Source organism: Etheostoma cragini, chromosome 10 (genome assembly GCF_013103735.1).
Source record: "Etheostoma cragini isolate CJK2018 chromosome 10, CSU_Ecrag_1.0, whole genome shotgun sequence".
NCBI classification, from domain to species: Eukaryota; Metazoa; Chordata; class Actinopteri; order Perciformes; family Percidae; genus Etheostoma; species Etheostoma cragini.
Window position 1 is genome coordinate 4,307,272 of NC_048416.1, and position 5,009 is coordinate 4,312,280.

The 5,009-nt window shown below is 40.4% G+C and overlaps 1 protein-coding gene across 1 annotated transcript in view; it reads right to left on the reverse strand.

The window, feature by feature from the left end:
• The window catches only part of LOC117951365 (plastin-2-like), a 39,734-nt gene continuing 34,725 nt past the window's right edge, over positions 1-5,009 (reverse strand). The window contains exon 17 of the mRNA XM_034883061.1: positions 1-44. The gene's annotated coding sequence lies outside the window, so the exon portion shown is untranslated. The remainder of the gene's footprint in view (positions 45-5,009) is intronic.

Sequence of the window (5,009 nt, forward strand, 5' to 3'; positions counted from 1 at the left end):
TGTGTGTGTGTGTGTGTGTGTGTGTGTGTGTGTGTGTGTGTGAGTGTGTGAGAAACAAAACAGGCAGAAACAAACCATTTCACCAAAGATTTACTCAATTATGTGACTATTAAGCTTCAACAGTAGTTGGCACTCAAGGTTCTTGCTGTGAAGCTGTGATCATTTAGCCGTACACAGGAGTCCTGCATGACTGAAAAGTCTCTCACAGGCTGCACATGCAGGAAGACCTGTGTTGACTTTGAGTGATAGCTTCTTGATGTGAGGAAAGGTGTGGAGTAGATCCATACCTGCAGGGGACAGACATGAAAGGTACCTCTCCAGCTCTCCTACTCCATGGATGCAATGTTGTCTTCATCAGAGAAGCTGCTGTTTGTGCTGGTGACATCTTTAAAAGCTACCTGAGCTTCCAACTGAATTGCCACCCTGTGATTTGTAACGGACATACTATAATCCTAAATGACTAACATTATACAGATTTATATAGGTCAATGTCTACTGGTTCATATTTCAATTGATAAACAAGTATATTTACCAGCATTTAAGATGTTCTCTGTGGTCCAGGATGTTATGAATCTTGGTAGGAGTATTGCTGCGGCAATCAGCTCAGGCTCTTTCATGATGTCTCCAAAACTTCTGGATCCCTTGCTGCAGGACGTGAATAAGAGGTGTACACATTTTCCAAGATGACTCAAACCTCTTCAGCGTGTCCGACAACTGGTAAAGTGTTGGCAGCAGGAGGCCCATATGCACGGATGATTCCCCTTTGAGGATATTAAGGGCCATGGCAACAGGCTTCATCACAGCATACTCGACCAAAAACACCATTTCAACTGGATTGAACCTATGAAAGATGTTACAATAAAAAATGATGTATAGCTATTTCTGGTACAATGTCTTTATTATGCATTGTACATGTTAAATACACAAAGAAAAACAAAATAAGTTAGTTAAATCATTTCACTCAAGTCATCCTCAATTATTGCACCACCATGCAAAGAAAACTTAGTTACTTCAGACAACTGGATTTACCCATTAATCAACAAGGCTTATTATTTGTATTATTTTTTTTAAAGAAAATATAAATTTTGTGAACTTACATCTTTATCTTTAATGCTGTGCTGACATTGCGAATTGCTTGTTCTCATTGCTCTCGGTGAATGCGCGCAATCCTTTCTACAGCGAGGAACAGGGAGCTCCGGCGTGTCTGATTGGGTCGGAGAAACTGTAGCTTGCATTCACGTTCCACTGTTTCATGAGCCAAGGTTGACCTGCTGTTTATATTCCAAAGAGCATGACATTTTGCAAAGACAGACTGAGGCAGCCTCTTTTGTTTTGTTTGTTGTTTTGTTTGCAGCTCCTCCTGGAGCAGTGGCATCAACTGAATACGAGATTGAGGAGATGGCATGCACACTTTTGGTGCCTTGGAAGTTGGTACTCACGCAATCTTTGGAGAAAATCAATGTATTTGTGCCACAACAGTCTCAGAAGATTTGTTTTAACATTCTGTGTGGCCGCAAATCTTCCACTTTAAAAAAAAAAAAAATTAGATTATGAAACAAAATATTTACAAACTAGAGAATAAAAAATAAAAAGGAACATATTTGAAATGAAACATCCAGTGGAAGGGCTACTGTCTTGAGTGTATCAAGTTCAACTATGACTTCTCAGAGTCATCATCAGAAACACTAGTGACATGTTTCCTGAACCTTTAATAAGAATATGTATCCTTACTCTTACTTCAGATAAGTTTGTAGTCAAATGCTTAGTGGCAGAAGAAGACTCTTACTCAAAGCAACACACCAAAGGAATAAAAGAAACAGAAGAAAAAAACAATGAATCCAAAATAAAATGCACTTATCTCAATTACAAACATTAGAGAGCATCACACAATGCTAAACGTTACCATGATTCTTTGATGACCATGAGCATTCACTCATAAGACTGAGATCTGCATTGATTCAATCTTTGTGTGTCTAGTGTTTAAACGAGGTGTGAAAACTCCCAGTGTAATCTAATTAAACTAATTATTTTAAATGTTCAACTTTTAGCAAGCATTTTGCCATATTACAAAACTGATGGACTTATGTTAAAGTTGACAAATATTCATACATTTTCAACTGCTAGCACCCTGTTTAAAATTCACACTGCTAGAGCTTGCACGCTTCCAATTCAACAAAGTAATTATTTATACAATGAGTTATTTACATTCACAAGCAACACTGCTGAAGTCACTTTCCTTACACTTCCAATGTAACACAACCAACTGTTATGGGGTGGCAGGAGAAGGAGGACCAAGATGCAGGTTGGCGGGCAAACGCAGGCTCATTTATTGACAAAAAAAAACAACAGGAACAGTCCACAAAGACAAAAACAGTCCAAAGAAAAGTCACCAGGAGGACTGGCAACAGGCCACATCCGAGGAACGGAAGAAGAAGTAAAATCCAAAGGAAAGAAGGATAAAAACAGGCCTGGGGAAAAGGAATACAAAAACAGGTGAGGAGCACGGTGGGGAACTCACAAGGGAAACAGGCACGGGAATGTTCACAGGAACAGGCAGCGGAGCACGGCGACAGACAGGCTGAACACAGAGACAGGACGCACGAGTGGAATGATCTAACAAGAGACAAAAGGAACACAGGGGTTAAATACAAGAGGTAACGAGGTAACGGGGAACAGGTGAGACATCAGGTGAATCACATTAGGGCGGGGCTGGACAATCAGACAGACACAAAGCAAAGCTGGACAAGACTAGACAATACAGGGAACCATACTATCAAAATAACACAGGAAGCAGAACAAACAGACAAACGGGAACACAAGACAGGACCAACAACACAAGACAGGGGAGAAAACCGGAACAAAAACACAGGGAAGGCCAAATGGGAAGAATAACCCCAAACAAAAACCCCAAACCACAACACCAACCCTATTTACACAATTAATTATTTACAGTATTCAGACTCCTAGTTTTAATTGTTCCTATTTTTATTGACTAGGTCCACTATTGTGACCTTGATTTACCGTCTTACTGGCTCAGAACCGAACCTTCCGTGCAGGCTTTATTAGACTAAGGTACGGTGGCCGACACGGGCAAACGCCCTGCAACTTCAGAAAACACATGCACATAGACAAAACACAAGCAAATAAAGAAAACAACTTCACCAATTTGGCAATACATGCGCAGCATTCAGCGAAAGCGTTGCATATACACACAACACAAACAAATACTTAAACGCGCTGCATATACACACAACACAACCAAATACATAAACGCGCTGCAAATAAAGAACGATGCAAAAAGAAAAGCACACAAACCACGAAAACAAAGGGAAAAAAAAAACGTATCAGATTCCACAACGGAAGTGCTCCAAGCCTCTAGAGGGAGCGCTAAGTGGAACAGCTGGATCTTCGACCCCACGAGAGAGAGAGAGAGAGAGCGCTCTGCCTTTTTATTAGAGTCTGGTATGGACCTGCAGCCTGGAGATCTCCTATCTCATGCCTCCCGTCCCATTGACTGTTAATTAAATTAATAATATTTATATAATATATGCATAAGTCATTTAAACTGGCTTTAAAAAGACTCATCCTCGCCTTTGCTCCTCACAGAGACTAATACTCTGTCGCCGTCCCTTAAATCTTTTATCAAAAATGTAACAGGATTCTAAACCTGGCCGTCTATCAGACTTCTAATGTGCACTTAAATTCCGGACCCTTTTCCCGGCTTTTTCAATTGACCCTCCGTGCAAGTTTCTTAATTTCACATAAATCACAAAAAAAGAATCACACCAACAATCACACACACATTTGCTTTGACTTATCACTTTCAACACTTTCAATTGGGTATTAGCCTAATTACTTTTCAGATTTTAACAGACTTACGAGCTGATGGTTGCTGGATCTCTCCTGCTTAATATATTGAGAATTAAGAAAAGGTTTAATGAAACAGCATGATGAACATGATAAGACAAACACAAGACACACAACACACACACAACACAACATGAACATGGTCATTTCGCCATAGACGTCAATAAAAACCATAGACAGTTAAAGAAGTGGACCAACAGATCCCGTTGTTCTGGACGGAAACCAGTGAAGGAAAATAGAAGCACTTTTCCGGTGATGGCTAGGCGTTACTGCGCAGCCTCCAACTGAGCTTGACGATGTAGATGTGACGTTGGCAACATGTCTGAAAGTTGTAAGTCTTCTGGCAGCTGTGCCAAGAGAAATCTCAACCATTACCAATCAGCAGAGACGGAGAGATAGGTATATGTTAGGAGATAACATATACACAGGTTAATTACTGCTAACTAACATGCTAGTTAACGTTAACGATAAGTTGAAACTGTCTGTGTGCTTCTCCTGACAATACGGTGATTTGTCGATTATGCGATGGTAAGTGGTTATGACGCAATTGTTAGCCTATTTTTACAAAAAACGTTGGTTACGGAGCCGTAACGCAAGGTACAAGGTAATTGACCCTTTTATAAAATCTTTTGTTTCTTTAAAAATAAACAACGGACAAATAGAGTCTTGAAACGCTTAGAAAAGTTTATACTGTCAAAGTGGCGCCAAAATGAATGAAGGATGCTAAATGCAGGTGATGGCTTCGTAGCATTAAAATGGCGCCATGGGAGCTACGCTTAGAGAGGAGAGGCTTACCCCTTGGAAAAGAGTTAGCACTGAGCTAGAAACAAAGCTAGATAGCTGGGGGTGGAGGGAAAAGAGTTAGCCTGGAGCTAGAAATGAAGCTACCTAGCTGGAGGTGGAAGGAAAAGAGTTAGCATGGAACTAGAAATGAAGCTAGCTAGCTGGAGATGGGAGGAAAAGTGTTAGCCTGGAGCCAGAAACAAAGCTAATGTTACAGGTCTCAGATTGAGACGCTGTAGGCAGATATGATGTCCTGTGTAACAGGAGAAAATATTAGCTTCAGACGAGTGCTTGTTTTCAGTACAGCTTCGCTCAGCAGAATCTTTTATTTGCAGATATACAACAATACTTATAATTCT